The following is a 20,240-nucleotide window of genomic DNA, read 5'->3' as shown; positions in this document are numbered from 1 at the left end:
CATCTATGAGATTATGTAAATTCAAATAAATATAATGTCACAGGATGTCATAGGTCAGTATCAAATGAGTTTGAAATTATTATTTGCAGCACAAATAAGGTTTTTTTAGGATTTTTAAAAATCCCTAAAACTGACAGAAAAAGGTTAAGGCCTAAGCTATTTCTATGTGAGTGGCTAAATTTATTTTTGTTTTCCTAATTGTAATACACAAACTATGAAATTATACAAAATGTATAAAAAGGTAAATAAATAAATACGCACACATTAAAAAGGCAGCCAAGTCGAATGAGTTTCCTTTTTTATATAGATTAAAATTGAAGACAGAAGCAAGTGGTAAATGTGGTCACTTTAATATTCAAATCCAGTAGATCCAGTTTATGTTCACGTGGCTGTTTTCGTTTATATTCGCCAAGCTATTATGTATTTTGAAATAATCTTGTCCGTGATGTGTTCGTTCGTACGACGAAAGACAGAAACCTGCAGCTCGAGAGATATGTTATTCTGCCAGTCGCGCTTTCAAATAGTCTTGCACACTTAAACGGGTCACAAACACCTGCATTTAGCTCTTGTAGTGTTACAATGGGTTTATTGTGTGCATTTGTGGTAATATTTTATTTAAAAAAGCTCTTAAACAAGAATAAATTCGTTTGTTTTGAGCTCGACACTGTACGCGCTGATCGGAGGCGTGATTTCAGATAGGCAGCCACAAATATTTCATTTTCACACAAACAGTTCAAAAACATCTGAATTTAGCTCTTGGTGTGTTCTAATTGGTTGATTGTGTGATATCGCTGTAATAATTTATTTTTAAAAGCTTTAAAACAGGAATAAATTCGTTTTCTCTGAGCTCTTTACTCCAGACGCTCGTGATCACAGCGGTGATTCATCTCTCCTATTTCTCACGTATCTCTGGCCAGAAATAATTTATCCATGAGCCCTGAACCGGTAATAATCAGATATGTTGGTTTAGCTTGTCAGTGTGAATTAAATCTAAGTATTTGTTTGTATTTTTAACCGATTTAAAAGTGAAAGTAAAAGTTCGGGAATTGAACCTGTAGGGGCGCAATTTCTCTCAGACAATGGAAGTCTGAAGCACACATACTCAAACAGAGGGACAGAGTGAGATGAGATGTCTGACAGTTTTTTTAATTTTCTGTTATCCATACAGTGTTGTAAAGTCTTGAAACTATGCATATTTCCTCAGAATGACTTTTTCATCTGTATGAAAAAATTCTTTGACGTGTTTGGAAGCTGCAATTTAAAAATACAATAATGATTCCCTTTGTAAGGTCATTTAAAAAAATCACCACGGCAAAACCATTCAAGCTATCCAAAATCCATTCACAATTTAAGTTCCTATCAGAAATACTGATGTGTGTTCAGAGTTTTGTGAAATTCTAAGTATGTTATTTGCCTCAAAATCACCTGAGAAGTATTCCAGTTTGACATGTTGCCACGCCAACAATTTTTTAGATATCAATATCCCCCTTGCAGATTTATATCGGCTGTGTTTTAACATTATTCTGATGAAGTTTGAAGCAAATCGAGTAATAATAAGATGCTGAATTCAAATCATTTTGAAAATGACACACTTCCTTCTGCCAGTTGGTGGCGCTATAACTTTGACTCCTAATAGTCACATATATGCGATCGACATCGTACAACGAATAATCTGATGAAGTTTGATTAAAATCAGGAAATGTATGTGGACGGTATTAGACACTTCCTGTTTCTCATTTCTCGCCATAATTTCAACGCCTCGCCACGAGCAAACCGTTCGAGATATCAAAAATCCCCTGGCAATTTTTCATCCCCAGTGTCTTGAGATCATGTTGACCGAGTTTGGCGGCAATCGAGAAAAAAACCTATGACAAGTATTTCAAATTCCAGAGCATGCGCTTTTTACATAACTCTAAATAGCTGACTTCCTGTTGGGTGGAGCCTATGACATGCAATACGAAAGTTGTTCGGCACGATGAGATCTATATTTGTACTGAGTTTCATATGAATATGTGCAAGTATGTGTGAGCTATACATCAACATTTCTGACTGTGTTCCAGGGGGCGCCGTAGAGCCCCTGTGCCACGCCCGGGTCCCAGCCTCTGCAGGCTCCTAAAGGCCACAGATTCCAAAGTGTGCGCAAATTTTCAAGAGTTTTTGAGTATGTTAAGGACCCCAAAAGCCCCCACAACTTTGACGAAAAATTTGAATACTAAACCCTAAATAGCCAACTTCCTGTTGGGCGGAGCCTATGATATGCAATACAAAAGTTGTTTGGATTGATGAGATTTATATGTGTACCGAGTTTCATTCGTCTACGAGCAAGAATGTATGATATATGGCCCTCCATATTCCAGGGGGCGCTGTAGAGCCCCTGTGCCACGCCCGTGTATCAGTCTCTGCCCGGCCCTAATGGCCGCAGGTTCCAATCTGTGTGCCAATTTTCAAGACTTTTTAAGCACGTTAAGGGCCCCAAAAGCCCCCGAGACGTTGGAAAAAAATAATAATAATAATAATAATAATAATAATAAAAAATAATCCTAAGGAAAACAATAGGCCTCTCGCCCTTTGGGCTTGAGCCCTAAATATAGCTGCAAGCAGCGATGGCGGGCTCAAGCCACCAATGCCATCGCCACCCCGGTGGCATCAGGTAAACTGTGCCCAGCGGGCACATGCATTCACAATATCCCTCTGGCAGTGAGGTTTTAAAGGATATGGCAGTTAAAGGGTTAATCCGAATCATCTAGACTTTAAAATCACATTCACAGAACAATATATATATGTATATAACTTTAGTAACACTTTACAATAAGATTCCATTTATAAACATTATGTTAACATGAACAATATTTATATAGCATTCATTCACGTCAGTTAATATTCCAAACTTAAACATTAAAACATTGTTTTATTGTGATTTTTTTCCAAGCATATTTTACCAATTCCAAACCATATCAATCTTAATAACTACCATTATTTTTTATTTAATCATTTATGAGTGCTATACAATAGTCCACGAAAGCTGGAAGAGAAAAACAGGTCAAGAAGAACTGACAAAAAGAATTGCAAAATAATTAGGAATTAATGTGAAGATTAATTTTTAGTCAATTCTGCAAGACAGACTTTCAGGAAAGGAGGTGGAATAAAAATGAGCTCCTAAATCTTAATCCTGGATTCTGGAAGATATATTCCTCAAACCATCGAACAAGAGGAGGTGGTGCTGGTCCTTCACGAGTCACTCTAATCTGTTTATTAAGCCTATATATAAAGTCTTAATATATAGTATTTCACAATACTTCATGGTATTCTAATTAAATCATTTTTTTGGAATTTTAAGTCTCTCAGAGCCTGACACCGAGTAATTCTGGAGACTCCAGGAAAGTGGCAGTTCTGTAAAATGTTGGCGCTGGAGACTAAATGCTCCCTGATAGTTTCACACCTAATTCACTTAACACACACACACACACACACACACATACACACACACACACACACACATTACCCACAGTGACAGTGGGACTGAGTGACATCAGATGTATGATAGTTTTTTAATTTTCTATCATCCATATAGTGTTGTATAGTCATGAAACTATTGTAATGAGACCAGTCATTCTGAGGAAATATGCCTCAGAATGACTTGTCTTCTATGTGTACATTTTTTTGAAGTGTTTAGAAGCTGCACTTTAAAAAAATAAAAAGACATTTACTGGTTCCTTTTTTTACTATTATTTCAAAAAATCACCACGACAAAACCATTCAAGCTATCCAAAATTCATTCAAACCTGTTCTGTAAGATTAATTCTTTAAACAGTGGTAAAAGAGGATGTGGTGCTGATCCTTCAAGAGTCACTCAAAACATATCTGTCCATAAAGCCTATAAAGAATTATTCTTAATATACAGTTCACAATACTTCAGCTTGTTATTCTAATTAAGTGAGGGTCATTTTATCAGTAAAATTCCTAAAATACATATTATTTTATTTCGAAAGATTTCTATAAATGATTTAAATCATACTCGTTTCTACAATAATTATTTAAAAGTAATCCTATAGCTCCCTCTGGTGGCCATTATAGGTACTAAGAATTGCAAGCTTGATTTATAAGTTATGATAGTTTTAATTTTATGCTGGCTCTTGAAAATGATAAAGCTATGAAACTTACTGTGCTTCCTTCAAATGAGGACTTCTACTTATATAAAAAAATTATGAAGAGTTAGAATGAAAATTTTTAAAGATATAGTAAAATAACTATTGTTTTTTTTTTATGTTACTTTAATAAATCTCTATGGCAACACCATTTAAGCTATCCTTAACCCATTCACAATTTAACATCTCAGTATATTGGCATCATGTTGAAAAAGGAGTATGGAGTAGTATCATATGAGGAGGAGTATGAATTCATTTACAGGCTGATTTTATCATAAATCCACAATAACATTTCTGAGTTCTGTATCAATCTGTGTTGTTGTTTGTTTATTTTTATCTTTTATTTTTCATAGGAAGATAACTGACCCTTTACTCTCCTTTTTAATAAATGTGCTTATAAACCAAGGACAAGCTATTTATAGCTGTATTTATGAACTGCTTACTCCTGACTATTAATATTGGGACAAGGCTTTATAAAGCATGAACTGACTATTTACTAATGAGTGCAGTTATTATAAAGTGTTATCAATGCATTTGCTAATGTTAACAAATTAGACATTATTTTACAGTGTTATCAAATCCTTAAATGACTCATAAGCATTTGTGAAAGTTCTGCTTGCATTACAGCTTAGTATTGATCTGTGAGCTGAACAGATTTACTGTTACATCCATGAGATTATGTAAATTCAAATAAATATAATGTCACAGGATGTCATAGGTCAGTATCAAATGAGTTTGAAATTATTATTTGCAGCACAAATAAGGTTTTTTTTAGGATTTTTAAAAATCCCTAAAACTGTCAGAAAAAGGATAAGGCCTAAGCTATTTCTATGTGAGTGGCTAAATTTATTTTTGTTTTTATAATTGTAATACACAAACTATGAAATTATACAAAATGTATAAAAAGGTAAATAAATAAGTACGCACACATTAAAAAAGCAGCCAAGTCGAATGAGTTTCATTTTTTATATATATAGATTAAAATTGAAGACAGAAGCAAGTAGTAAATGTGGTCACTTTAATATTCAAATCCAGTACGTTCGTACAAAGAAAGGCAGAAACCTGCAGCTCAAGAGATATGTTATTCTGCCAGTCGCACTTTCAAATAGTCTTGCACACTTAAACTGGTTACAAACACCTGCAGTTAGCTCTTGTTGTGTTATAATTGGTGTATTGTGTGCATCGGTGGCAATATTTTATTTAAAAAAGCTCTTAAACAAGAATAAATTCGTTTGTTTTCAGCTCGTAACACTACGCGCTGATCGGAGCGGTGATTTCAGATAGGCAGCCGCAAATATTTCATTTTCACACAAACAGTTCAAAAACATCTGAATTTAGCTCTTGGTGTGTTTTAATTGGTGAATTGTGTGATATCGCTGCAATATTTTATTTGTAAAAGCTATAAAACAAGAATAAACTCGTTTTTTCTGAGCTCGTCATTCCACACGCTCATGCTCAGAGCAGTGATTCATCTCTTGTGTTTCTCACGTATCACTGACCACACATCAATTATTAATGAGCCCTGACCCGGTAATAATCAGATATGTTGGTTTAGCTTGTCAGTGTGAATTAAATCTAAGTATTTATTTGTATTTTAACCAATTTAAAAGAGAAACTAAAACTCCGGTAATTGCACCTGTAGGGGCGCAATTTCTCTCAGACAATGGAAGTCTGAAGCACATATACTCAAACAGAGGGACAGAAGTGAGATGAGATGTCTGAGAGTTTTTTAATTTTCTGTTATCCATACAGTGTTGTAAAGTCATGAAACTATCCATATTTACTCAGAATGACTTTTTGTCTGTATGAAAAAAGGTTTTGAAGTGTTTGGAATTTAAAAATGCAGGAAAATTAATAATTCCATTTTTAATGTCATTTAAAAAAAATCACCACGACAAAACCGTTCAAGCTATCCAAAATCTATTGGCAATTTAAGTTGTTTAAAATGTTTTGGCATCATGTAGACAAAGTTTGGTGTGTATAGTGTTACTCTCCTCTGAGCAGTATGCATTAATTCACAGCTAAATGTAAAAAAAAAATCCACATTCAAATCAAAATAGCTGACTTCCTGTTGATCGTAGCTGATGACTGTGAATTAGAAAGTTGTCCGTCTTGATGAGAACAATTTTTGTACCGAGTTTGGTGTCTGTAGCTAAAACTAACCCCCCCACTTTTGACAAAAGGTGGCGCTATAGAGTGCCTCTTCAACGCCCTCTTATGAACTTTGGCCAGTGTTTAGTTATCATAAATACTGATATGTGTTCTGAGTTTGATGAAATTCTAAGCATGTTATATGCCTCAAAATCACCTGAGAAGTATTCCAGTTTAACATGTTGCCACGGCAACAATATTTTTAGATATCAATATCCCCCCAGCAGATTTATATCGGCTGTGTTTTAACATTATTCTGATGAAGTTTGAAGCAAATTGAGTAATAATAAGATGCTGAATTCAAAGCATTTTGAAAATGACACACTTCCTGCTGCCAGTTGGTGGCGCTATAACTTTGACTCCTAATAGTCACATATATGCGATCGACATCATACAAAGAATAATCTGATGAAGTTTGATTAAAATCAGGAAATGTATGTGGATGGTATTAGACACTTCCTGTTTCTCATTTCTCGCCATAATTTCAACACCTCGCCACGAGCAAACCGTTCGAGATATCAAAAATCCCCTGGCAATTTTTCATCCCCAATGTCTTGAGATCATGTTGACCGAGTTTGGTGGCAATCCGCAAAAAAACCTATGACAAGTATTTCAAATTCCAGAGCATGCGCTTTTTACATAACTCTAAATAGCTGACTTCCTGTTGGGCGGAGCCTATGACATGCAATACGAAAGTTGTTCAGCACGATGAGATCTATATGTGTACTGAGTTTCATATGCATATGTGTGATAATGTGTGAGCTATACATCAACATTTCTGACTGTGATCCAGGGGGCGCCGTAGAGCCCCTGTGCCACGCCCGGGTCCCAGCCTCTGCAGGCTCCTAAAGGCCACAGATTCCAAAGTGTGCGCAAATTTTCAAGAGTTTTTGAGTATGTTAAGGACCCCAAAAGCCCCCACAACTTTGACGAAAAATATGAATACTAAACCCTAAATAACCAACTTCCTGTTGGGCGGAGCCTATGACATGCAGTACGAAAGTTGTTTGGTTTGATGAGATCTACATGTGTACCGAGTTTCGTGTGTCTACGTGCAAGTATGTATGATATATGGCCCTCAGTATTCCAGGGGGCGCTGTAGAGCCCCTGTGTCACGCCCGTGTATCTGTCTCTGCCCAGCCCTAATGGCCGCAGGTTCCAAGGTGTGTGCCAATTTTCAAGAGTTTTCGAGCATGTTAAGGACCCCAAAAGCCCCCGTAACGTTGGAAAAAAATAATAATAATAATAAAAATATAGCTGCAAGCAGCGATGGCGGGCTCAAGCCACCAGTGCCATCGCCACCCCGGTGGCATCAGGTAAACTGTGCCCAGCGGGCACATGCATTCACAATATCCCTCTGGCAGTGAGGTTTTAAAGGATATGGCAGTTAAAGGGTTAATCCGAATCATCTAGACTTTAAAATCACATTCACAGAACAATATATATGTATAACTTTAGTAACACTTTACAATAAGATTCCATTCATAAACATTATGTTAACATGAACAATATTTATATAGCATTCATTCACGTCAGTTAATATTCCAAACTTAAACATTAAAACATTGTTTTATTGTGATTTTTTTCCAAGCACATTTTACCAATTCCTAACCATATAAATCTTAATAACTACCATTATTTTTTATTTAATCATTTATGAGTGCTATACAATAGTCCAGGAAAGCTGGAAGAGAAAAACTCCTTATATTCATGTGTGCAGAATTATTAGGCATGTTTTCTTTTACAGATGAAATGCGCTAAAATAGACTTTTAACTCAAACTGTAAGGTCGAAAATTATGAAATACCCATGAGAAATATCAAACACAAATGCAATACAGAAATGGATAAGTTAAGACTTGACCATTGTACAAAAAATACTGACTGGGTCATGAGGTCAGAAAAGAAGAAGAAAAAAGCAGGTCAAGAAGAACTGACAAAAAGAATTGCAAAATAATTAGTAATTAATGTGAATATTAATTTTTAGTCAATTCTGCAAGACAGACTTTTCAGGAAAGGAGGTGGAATAAAAATGAGCTCCTAAATCTTAATCCCGGATTCTGGAAGATATATTCCTCAAACCATCGAACAAGAGGAGGTGGTGCTGGTCCTTCACGAGTCACTCTAATCTGTTCATAAAGCCTATATATAAAGACTTAATATATAGTATTTCACAATACTTCATGGTATTCTAATTAAATCATTTTTTGGAATCTTAAGTCTCTCAGAGTCCGACACCGAGTAATTCTGGAGACTCCAGGAAAGTGGCAGTTCTGTAAAATGTTGGCGCTGGAGACTAAATGCACCCTGATAGTTTCACACCTAATTCACTTAACAAACACACACACACACATTACCCACAGTGACAGTGGGACTGAGTGACATCAGATGTATGATAGTTTTTTTTTATTTTCTATCATCCATACAGTGTTGTATAGTCATGAAACTATGGTCATGAGACCAGTCATTCTGAGGAAATATGCCTCAGAATGACTGGTCTTCTATGTGTACATTTTTTTTTTTTTAAGTGTTTAGAAGCTGCACTTTAAAAAAATAAAAAGACATTTACTGGTTCCTTTTTTACTATTATTTCAAAAAATCATCACGGCAAAACCATTCAAGCTATCCAAAATTCATCACCTATTCTGTAAGATTAATTCTTTAAACAGTGGTAAAAGAGGATGTGGTGCTGAACCTTCAAGAGTCACTCAAAACGTTATCTGTCCATAAAGCCTATAAAGAATTATTCTTAATATACAGTTCAAAATACTTCAGCTTGTTATTCTAATTAAGTGAGGGTCATTTTATCAGTAAAATATATACAATTCATTTTTTTTGAAAGATTTCTATGAATGATTTAAATCATACTCGTTTCTACAATAATTATTTAAAAGTAATCCTATAGCTCCCTCTGGTGGCCATTATAGGTACTAAGAATTGCAAGCTTGATTTATAAGTTATGATAGTTTAAATTTTATGCTGGCTCTTGAAAGTGATAAAGCTATGAAACTTACTGTGCTTCCTTCAAATGATGACTTCTACGTATATAAAAAATTATGAATAGTTGGAATTAAACATTTCAAAGATATAGTAAAATAACTATTGTATTTTTTTATGTTACTTTAATAAATCGCTATGGCCACACCATTTAAGGTATCCTAAACCCATTCGCAATTTAACATCTTCAGTATATGGCTTCATGTTAAAACAGTTTGGTGTGAACTACTTGTGTCTTCTTGGAGGAGAATGAATTCATTTACAGGCTGAGTTTATCATAAATCCACAATAACATTTCTGAGTTCTGTATCAATCTGTGTTGTTGTTTGTTTATTTTTATTTTATTTATTTTTCATAGGAAGATAACTGACACTTTACTCTCCTTTTTAATAAATGTGCTTATAAACCAAGAACAAGCTATTTATAGCTGTATTTATAAACTGCTTACTACTGACTATTAATATTGGGACAAGGCTTTATAAAGAATGAACTGACTATTTACTAATGAGTGCAGTTATTATAAAGTGTTATCAATGCATTTGCTAATGTTTACAAATTAGACATTATTTTACAGTGTTATCAAATCCCTTAAATGATTTGTAAGTGTTTTGTAATGATTTTATTGACCTACAAGCATTTGTGAAAGTTCTGCTTGCATTACAGCTTAGTCTTGATCTGTGAGCTGAACAGATTTACTGTTACATCCATGAGATTATGTAAATTCAAATAAATATCATGTCACAGGATGTCAGAGGTCAGTATCAAATTAATTAGAAATTATTATTTGCAGCACAAATACAAAATGTATAAAAAAGTACAACAGTTATTCTTTTCCAATGTTTTTTATTTATTTAAACTTTTTTTTTTTTTTTTTTTTTGTATTTACATTTTAAAAAATTAGCCTACGGCAATCATTCTAAACAGCTTGAATAAAACCTGTTAATATTTATTATAGACCACTGTAACTGTGTATAATCTAACAAACAAGTTTATTATGAAAATAAAAGTGTACACCAGATAAATTGGACGATAAAGAAATTGCTAACAATAGTATAATAGAGCATGTTTTAGGTTTTTAGGCGTTTAGATGCCGAAATGGACAAATCAAATGTAAAATAAAATGTAATTGATTTAATTAAATATAGATTAAGTCTTGTTAGAGCAAAATAATAAATAAATACGTACACATATTAAAAAAGCAGCCAAGATGAATGAGTTAATTTTTTTATATAGATTAAAATTGAAGACAGAAGCAGCTGGTATATGCGGTCACTTAATATTCAAATCCAGTAGATCCACTTCAGATTTATTTCTCAACAGTTTATGTTCACGTGGCTGTTTTCGTTTATATTCGCCAAGCAATTATGTATTTTGAAATAATCTTGTCCGTGATGTGTTCGTTCGTACGACGAAAGGCGGAATCCTGCAGCTCAAGAAATATGTTATTCTGCCAGTCGCGTTTTCAAGTAGTCTTGCACACTTAAACGGGTCACAAACACCTGCATTTAGCTCTTGTGTTATAATGGGTGTATTGTGTGCATTTATGGCAATATTTTATTTGAAAAAGCTCTTAAACAAGAATAAATTCGTTTGTTTTGAACTTGTGACACTGTAAGCTCTGATCGGAGGCGGTGATTTCAGATAGGCAGCCGCGAATATTTCATTTTCACACAAACAGTTCAAAAACATCTGAATTTAGCTCTTGGTGTGTTCTAATTGGTGAATTGTGTGATATCGCTTTAATATTTTATTTGTTAAAGCTATAAAACAAAAATAAACTCGTTTTTCTGAGCTCGTCATTCCACACGCTCCTGCTCAGAGCGTGATTCATCTCTCATGTTTCTCACGTATCACTGACCACACATCAATTATTAATGAGCCCTGACCCGGTAATAATCATATATGTTGGTTTAGCTTGTCAGTGTGAATTAAATCCAAGTATTATTTTGTATTTTAACCGATTTAAAAATGAAACTAAAAGAGAGTCTCCTCCCTTTCAGTCGAATTTCCCTTTAAGGAATTGAACCTGTAGGGGCGCATTTTCTCTCAGACAATGTAAGTCTCAGCACATAATACTCAAACAGAGGGACAGAGTGAGATGAGATGTCTGACAGTTTTTTAATTTTCTGTTATCCATACAGTGTTGTAAAGTCGTGAAACTATCCATATTTACTCAGAATGACTTTTTTTTTGTATGAAAAAAGGTTTTGAAGTGTTTGGAATTTAAAAATGCAGGACAATTAATAATTCCATTTTTACTGTCATTTAAAAAAATCACCACGACAAAACCGTTCAAGCTATCCAAAATCCTTTGGCAATTTAAGTTGTTTAAAATGTTTTGGCATCATGTAGACAAAGTTTGGTGTGTATAGTGTTACTCTCCTCTGAGCAGTATGCATTAATTCACAGCTAAATGTAAAAAAAAATCCACATTCAAATCAAAATAGCTGACTTCCTGTTGATCGTAGCTGATGACTGTGAATTAGAAAGTTGTCCGTCTTGATAAGAACAATTTTTGTACCGAGTTTGGTGTCTGTAGCTAAAACTAACCCCCCCACTTTTGACAAAAGGTGGCGCTATAGAGTGCCTCTTCCACGCCCTCTTATGAACTTTTGCCAGTGTCTAGTTATCATAAATACTGATATGTGTTCTGAATTTCATGAAATTCTAAGTATGTTATATGCCTTAAAATCACCTGAGAAGTATTCAAGTTTGACATGTTGCCACGGCAACAATATTTTTAGATATCAATATCCCCCCAGCAGATTTATATCGGCTGTGTTTTAACATTATTCTGATGAAGTTTGAAGCAAATCGAGTAAAAATAAGATGCTGAATACAAAGCATTTTGAAAATGACACACTTCCTGCTGCCAGTTGGTGGCGCTATAACTTTGACTCCTAATAGTCACATATATGCGATCGACATCATACAATGAATAATCTGATGAAGTTTGATTAAAATCAGGAAATGTATGTGGATGGTATTAGACACTTCCTGTTTCTCATTTCTCGCCATAATTTCAACGCCTCGCCACGAGCAAACCGTTTGAGATATCAAAAATCCCCTGGCAATTTTTCATCCCCATTGTCTTGAGATCATGTTGACCGAGTTTGGCGGCAATCGAGTAAAAAACCTATGACAAGTATTTCAAATTCCAGAGCATATGCTTTTTACATAACTCTAAATAGCTGACTTCCTGTTGGGCGGAGCCTATAACATGCAATACGCAAGTTGTTCGGCACGATGAGATCTAAATGTGTACTGAGTTTCATATTAATATGTGCAAGTATGTGTGAGCTATACATCAACATTTCTGACTGTGTTCCAGGGGGCGCCATAGAGCCCCTGTGCCACGCCCGGGTCCCAGCCTCTGCAGGCTCCTTAAGGCCACAGATTCCAAAGTGTGCGCAAACTTTCAAGAGTTTTTGAGTATGTTAAGGACCCCAAAAGCCCCCACAACTTTGACGACAAATATGAATAATAAACCCCAAATAGCCAACTTCCTGTTGGGCGGAGCCTATGATATGCAATTCGAAAGTTGTTTGTATTGATGAGTTCTATATGTGTACCGAGTTTTGTGCGTCTACGTGCAAGTATGTATGATATATGGCCCTCAGCATTCCAGGGGGCGCTGTAGAGCCCCTGTGCCACGCCCGTGTATCAGTCTCTGCCCGGCCCTAATGGCCGCAGGTTCCAATGTGTGTGCCAATTTTCAAGACTTTTTAAGCATGTTAAGGGCCCCAAAAGCCCCCGAAACCTTGAAGAAAAATAATAATAAATATAGCTGCAAGCAGCGATGTCGGGCTCAAGCCATCAGTGCAACGCCACCCCGGTGGCATCGGGAAAACTGTGCCCAGCGGGCATAAGCATTTACAGTAACCCTCTGACAATCAAGTTTTAAGGAATGCGGCAGTTAAAGGGTTAATCCGACCAATCTAGACTTTGAAATCACATACACAGAACAATATATATAACTTTAGTAACACATTATTTTTATATTTATAAAAAATGTATAAGGTGTGCATTATAGCTGACACCTATATGAACACATTACAATTGTTTTGTGACTGCAAGTCTTTCTTCTCAAATGCTATTGAGCTTCAAATTTGCATTTGAGCCCATGTGAAAAAGTAGCAAATTTACATATGACTTACAGTTTGTTGTAATAAATATCAAACATTCAAATTAATTGTGCATTATAGCTGTCACCTAGATGAACAATTACAGTTGTTTTTGTAAGTAATTCTTTTCAAATGCTACTGACGTTAGAAAAGTGTATAACAATATCACATGTAACTTTAGAGACCGTCCCTAAATTTGAGACTCTTGAATGTCCAATGTCAAGACAGCTTTATGCCTTTTTTTTTTTTTTTTCTTTAGTTTTCTTTTCTCTGTGTCGGATTGCTGATGTCCTATACCCAGGCATAGATGTCCATCCATCAATTACGAACATTCAGCCGCAAACATGAGGTGTGAGCGGTCGCGAGCGCGGATGGGAGAATGGCGCATGTTTTTTTTTTTGTTTTTTTTTGAGCAACTGGGATGGTGCCCCCTCTGGGAGTTGGTGCCCTACGAAGACTGCATACTCTGCATATAGGGAGTGGTGGTACTATCTGGAAGATATATTCCTCAAACCATCGTACAAGAGGAGGTGATGCTAATCCTTCAAGAATCGCTCAAAAGCTATTTAAGTGTACAGTTTCCTTTTATTGCATCTTGAAATAAATATTTCTGAATTCTGGATCAAACTGGGTTGGGTTTATTTATTTATTTTATGAGACAACTGAGACTTTAATCTCCTTTGTAATATATGTGCTTTTAATTAAACCAAGAACAATTTATTTATAGATGTATTACTGCTTAATAATGACTATTATTAAGGGAAAAGGTTTTATAATCATGAACTATTTACTAATGCTTAGCTAATGAGTGCAGTTATTATAAAGTGTTACCAATGCATTTACTAATGTTAACAAATTAGACATTATTTTACAGTGTTACCAAATCCTTAAATAATGTATTAGTGTTTTGTAATGATTTTAATTACCTATAAGCATTTGTGAAATAGTTTTGCTTGCATTGCAGCTTTATCTGTCAGTTGAAGAGTTTTACTGTTACATCCATGAGATTAATAAATGTCATGTCACAGAATGTCATAGGTCAGTATCAAATGAGTTTGAAATTATTATTTGCAGCACAAATAAGGATTATTAGGATGTTTTTAAATCCCTAAAACTGTCAGAAAAGGATAAGGCCTAAGAGATTTCTTAACCTGTAATGAAAGGAAAAAAACGCCACCATTAGCAACAACAAAAACAATAACAATTTAAAATACAGATTTTTTTCCTGATTATTAAAGGGATGATTAGGTCTCTCTCTCTCTCTCTCTCTGCCAGACAGCCCCTCCCTACAATCCACACACACTGTCAATCACCAAAAATTCACAGTCACCAACCCCCTCACACTCCCCCTCCCTCTCCCCCTCCCTTTCCTCACACAGACAGAGTGGCCAGAGTGAGATCATGTCAGTTGAGAAGTCTGATAGTTTTCACATTTTCTTTTATCAATACAGTGTTGTAAAGTCGTGAAACTATGCATATTTCCTCAGAATGATTGATACAAATGCTTTGAAGTGTTTGGAAGCTGCAATTTAAACATACAAGACAATTAATGTTTCCCTTTTTACTGTCATTTCAAAAAATCACCACGACAAAACCGTTCAAGCTAACCAAAATCTGTTCGCAATTTAAGTTCCTCAATGTTTTTTCTTCATGTAGACAAAGTTTGGTGTGTATAGTGTACTTCCCCTGTGAGGAGTATTCATTAATTCACAAAATAATCTTCCCAAAAATCCATATTCAAATCAAAATAGCGGACTTCCTGTTGGTTGTAGCTTATGACTGTGAATTAGAAAGTTGTCCGTCTTGATAAGAACAATTTATGTACCAAGTTTGGTGTCTGTAGCTAAAACTAAATAAAATGCATTATTATTATTACTATTATTAGCTGTACACTTGATAAAAAATGTTCAATATAAACTTATGCAATTGTGTGTGTGTGTATATATATATAGATATATATATATATATATATATATATATATATATATAAAAATTCAAGTGTACAGTTTTCTTTTATTGCATCTTGAAATAAATATTTATGAGTTCTGTGTTTGTTTATTTTATTTATTTTATTTTTTATTTTACATTTTTTTAGGAAGATTACAGCCTTTAATCTCCTCAAAATAAATGTGCATATAAACCATGAACAATTTAATTATAGCTGTATTTATAAAATGCTTACTAAAATATTAATTTTGGGAGAAGGCTATATAAAGCATGAACTGACTATTTACTAATGCTTAGCTAAGAATTGCAGCTATTATGAAGTGTTACCAATGCATTTACTAATGTTAACAATTGAGACATTATTTTAAAGTGTTACCAAATCCTTAAATAATTTAAAAGTGTTTTGTTATGATTTCATTAACCTATAAGCATTTGTGAAATAGTTCTGCTTGCATTACAGCTTAGTCTTCATCTGTGAGCTGAACAGTTTTACTGTTACATCCTTGAGATTATGTAAATTCAAATAAATGTCATGTCACAGGGTGTCAGAGGTCAGTATCAAATGAGTTTGAAATTATTATTTGCAGCACAAATAAGGTTTTTTAGGATTTTTTTTAATCCCTGAAACTGTCAGAAAAGGATAAGGCCTAAGATATTTCTTAAGCTGTAATGAAAACAGCACAATTAGCAACAACAACAAAAAAATAACAATTTAAAAAACAGTTTTTTTTTCTGGTGATTAAAGAGATGTTTAAGTCCCTCTCTCTCTCTGTCTGTCTGTCTGCCACTCAGCTCACACCCCTCCCCCACTCACACTCACACACACACAGTCAGCACTCATACATTCCTCAAACAGAGTGACAGAGTGAGATCAGATGTCTGACAGTTTTTTAATTTTCTTTTAATCATACAGTGCTGTAAAGTCATGAAACTATGCATATTTCCTCAGAATCACTGGTTATCTAAATGAAAAATGTTTTTTAAAGGTTTGGAAGCTGCAATTTAAAAATAGAAGACGATTAATGTTTCACTTTTTACTGTCATTTCAAAAAATCACCTCGACAAAACCGTTCAAGCTAACCAAAATCTGTTCGCAATTTAAGTTCCTCGATGTTTTTTCTTCATGTAGACAAAGTTTTGTGTGTATAGTGTACTTCCCCTGTGAGGAGTATTCATTAATTTTACAACTGTAAAATCTCAAAAATACACATTCAAATCAAAATAGCCGACTTCCTGTTGATCGTAGCTTATGACTGTGAATTAGAAAGTTGTCCGTCTTGATAAGAACAATTTATGTACCAAGTTTGGTGTCTGTAGCTAAAACTAACCCCCCCACTTTTGACAAAAGGTGGCGCTATAGAGTGCCTCTTCCATGCCCTTTTCAAAGCTTTTGCCATGGTTTAGCTATCTTTAATACTGATATCTGTTTCGAGTTTCATGTAAATCTGAGCTTGTTGTCTGCCTAAAAATCACCAGAACAGAACATTCAAGTTTGACACGTTGCCATGGCAACACTATATTAGATATCAATATCCCCACAACAGATTTTCTTCGGCCGTGTTTTGTCATTATTCTGATGAAGTTTGAAGCAAATCAAGTAAAAATAAGATGCTGAATTCAAAGCGTTTTGAAAATGATTCACTTCCTGCTGCCAGTTGGTGGCGCTATAACTTTGACTCCTAATAGTCACATATATACGATCGGTATCATACAACGAACAAACAAATTAAGTTTGATCAAATTCAGGAAATGTATGTGGATGTTATTAGACATTTCCTGTTTCTCATTTCTCGCCATAATTTCAACGCCTCGCCACGGGCAAACCGTTCGAGATATCAAAAATCTCTTCGCAATTTAGCATCCCCAATGTCTTGAGATCGTGTTCACCGAGTTTTGTGGTGAACGGGTGGAGTTCCTCAGAGGAGTATATCAAATTCCAGAGCATGTGTTTTTCATAAAACCCTAAATAGCCAACTTCCTGTTGGGCGGAGCTTATGACATGCAGTGTGAAAGTTGTTTGGTTTGATGAGTTATATATATGTACCAAGTTTCTTATGTATACGTGCAAGTATGCATGATATATGGCCCTCAGTACTACAGGGGGCGCTGTAGAGCCCCTGTGCCACGCCCGTGTATCAGACTCTGCCCGGCCCTAATGGCCGCAGGTTCCAAGGTGTGTGCCAATTTTCAAGAGTTTTTGAGTATGTTAAGGACCCCAAAAGCCCCCGAAACCTTGGAAAAAAATTAGAAGAATAAAGAAAAAAAAAAATAATAATAATAATCCTAAGGAAAACAATAGGGCTCTCGCCCTCCAGGCTTGAGCCCTAAATATAGCTGCAAGCAGCGATGGCGGGCTCAAGCCACCAATGCCATCACCACCCCGGTGGCATCAGGTAAACTGTGCCCAGCGGGCACATGCATTCACAATATCCCTCTGGCAGTGAGGTTTTAAAGGATAGAGGGGAGCGTAGAGGGGAGCGTGCATTTGCAGTGGCTGGGCCACGACTCTGGAATACCCTGCCTTTAGAGATCAGACTGGCCCCTTCCTTGTCTATTTTTAAATCTTTGCTAAAAACTTTTTTATTTTCCTTAGTGTACTGACTACTGTGTTATGCTACATTTTGAAATGGGTGGTTTTAAATTTTTTGTCTGGTCTATTTTTATGTATGTGTAATATTCTTGCTCTTATGTTAAAGCACTTTGGTCAGCCAGGAGGCTGTTGTAAATGCGCTATACAAATAAATTGAACTTGAACTTGAACTTGAACTTGATATGGCAGTTAAAGGGTTAATCCGAATCATCTAGACTTTAAAATCACATTCACAGAACAATATATATATATATATATATATATATATATATATATAACTTGAGTAACACTTTACAATAAGATTTCATTTATAAACATTATGTTAACATGAACAATATTTATATAGCATTCATTCATGTCAGTTAATATTCCAAACTTAAACATTAAAACATTGTTTTATTGTGATTTTTTTCCAAGCACATTTTACCAATTCCAAACCATATCAATCTTAATAACTACCATTATTTTTTATTTAATAATTTATGAGTGCTATACAATAGTCCAGGAAAGCTGGAAGAGAAAAACAGGTCAAGAAGAACTGACAAAAGAATTGCAAAAGAATTAGGAATTAATGTGAAGATTAATTTTTAGTCAATTCTGCAAGACAGACTTTCAGGAAAGGAGGTGGAATAAAAATGAGCTCCTAAATCTTAATCCCGGATTCTGGAAGATATATTCCTCAAACCATCAAACAAGAGGAGGTGGTGCTGGTCCTTCACGAGTCAGTCTAATCTGTTCATTAAGCCTATATATAAAGTCTTAATATATAGTATTTCACAATACTTCATGGTATTCTAATTAAATATTTTTTTGGAATCTTAGATCTCTCAGAACCTGACACATTGTAATTCTGAGACTCCAGGAAAGTGGCAGTTCTGTAAAATGTTGGCTCTGGAGACTAAATGCTCACTGATAGTTTCACACCTAATTCACTTAAAACACACACAAACACACACACACAGTGACAGAGGGACAGAGTGACATCAGATGTATGTTTTTTAATTTTCTGTCATCCATATAATGTTGTATAGTCATGAAACTATGCATATTTCCTCAGAATGACTTGTCTTCTATGTGTACATTTTTTTGAAGTGTTTAGAAGCTGCACTTTTTTTTACTGGTTCCTTTTTTACTATTATTTCAAAAAATCACCACGACAAAACCATTCAAGCTATCCAAAATTCATTCACACCTGTTCTGTAAGATTAATTCTTTAAACAGTGGTAAAAGAGGATGTGGTGCTGAACCTTCAAGAGTCACTTAAAACGTATCTGTCCATAAAGCCTATTAAGAATTATTCTTAATATACAGTTCACAATACTTCAGCTTGTTATTCTAATTAAGTGAGGGTCATTTTATCAGTAAAATTCCTAAAATACATATTATTTTATTTGAAAGATTTCTATAAATTATTTAAATCATACTCGTTTCTCCAATAATTATTTAAAAGTAATCCTATAGCTCCCTCTGGTGGCCATTATAGGTACTAAGAATTGCAAGCTTGATTTATAAGTTATGATAGTTTTAATTTTATGCTGGCTCTTGAAAATGATAAAGCTATGAAACTTACTGTGCTTCCTTCAAATGAGGACTTCTACTTATATAAAAAATTATGAAGAGTTAGAATGAAAAATTTTAAAGGTATAGTAAAATAACTATTGTATTTTTTATGTTACTTTAATAAATCTCTATGGCAACACCATTTAAGCTATCCTAAACCCATTCACAATTTAACATCTCAGTATATAGGCATAATGTTGAAAAAGGAGTATGGAGTAGTATGAGTAGGAGTATGAATTCATTTGCAGGCTTTATCATAAATCCACAATAAAATTTCTGAGTTCTGTATCAATCTGTGTTGTTGTTTGTTTATTTTTATCTTTTATTTTTCATAGGAAGATAACTTACTCTCATTTTTAATAAATGTGCTTATAAACCAAGGACAAGCTATTTATAGCTGTATTTATAAACTGCTTACTACTGACTATTAATATTGGGACAAGGCTTTATAAAGCATGAACTGACTATTTAATAATGAGTGCAGTTATTATAAAGTGTTATCAATGAATTTGCTAATGTTAACACATTAGACATTATTTTACAGTGTTATCAAATCCTTAAATGACTCATAAGCATTTGTGAAAGTTCTGCTTGCATTACAGCTTAGTATTGATCTGTGAGCTGAACAGATTTACTGTTACATCCATGAGATTATGTAAATTAAAATAAATATAATGTCACAGGATGTCATAGGTCAGTATCAAATGAGTTTGAAATTATTATTTGCA

General features: G+C 34.5%; 1 long non-coding RNA gene across 1 annotated transcript; it reads left to right on the top strand.

Moving 5' to 3' along the window:
* The first annotated feature begins 786 nt into the window (after nt 1-786).
* On the top strand, nt 787-19,800 carry LOC127953191 (uncharacterized). Its single transcript, XR_008153115.1, has 3 exons — nt 787-3,137; nt 8,316-9,221; nt 19,436-19,800. It is a non-coding gene; the product is annotated as an uncharacterized LOC127953191 (long non-coding RNA).
* Nucleotides 19,801-20,240: the final 440 nt, after the last annotated feature.

The sequence above is a fragment of the Carassius gibelio genome, chromosome B3, assembly GCF_023724105.1.
Source record: "Carassius gibelio isolate Cgi1373 ecotype wild population from Czech Republic chromosome B3, carGib1.2-hapl.c, whole genome shotgun sequence".
NCBI lineage: Eukaryota > Metazoa > Chordata > Actinopteri > Cypriniformes > Cyprinidae > Carassius > Carassius gibelio.
This window is presented reverse-complemented; position numbering and strand designations above follow the sequence as displayed.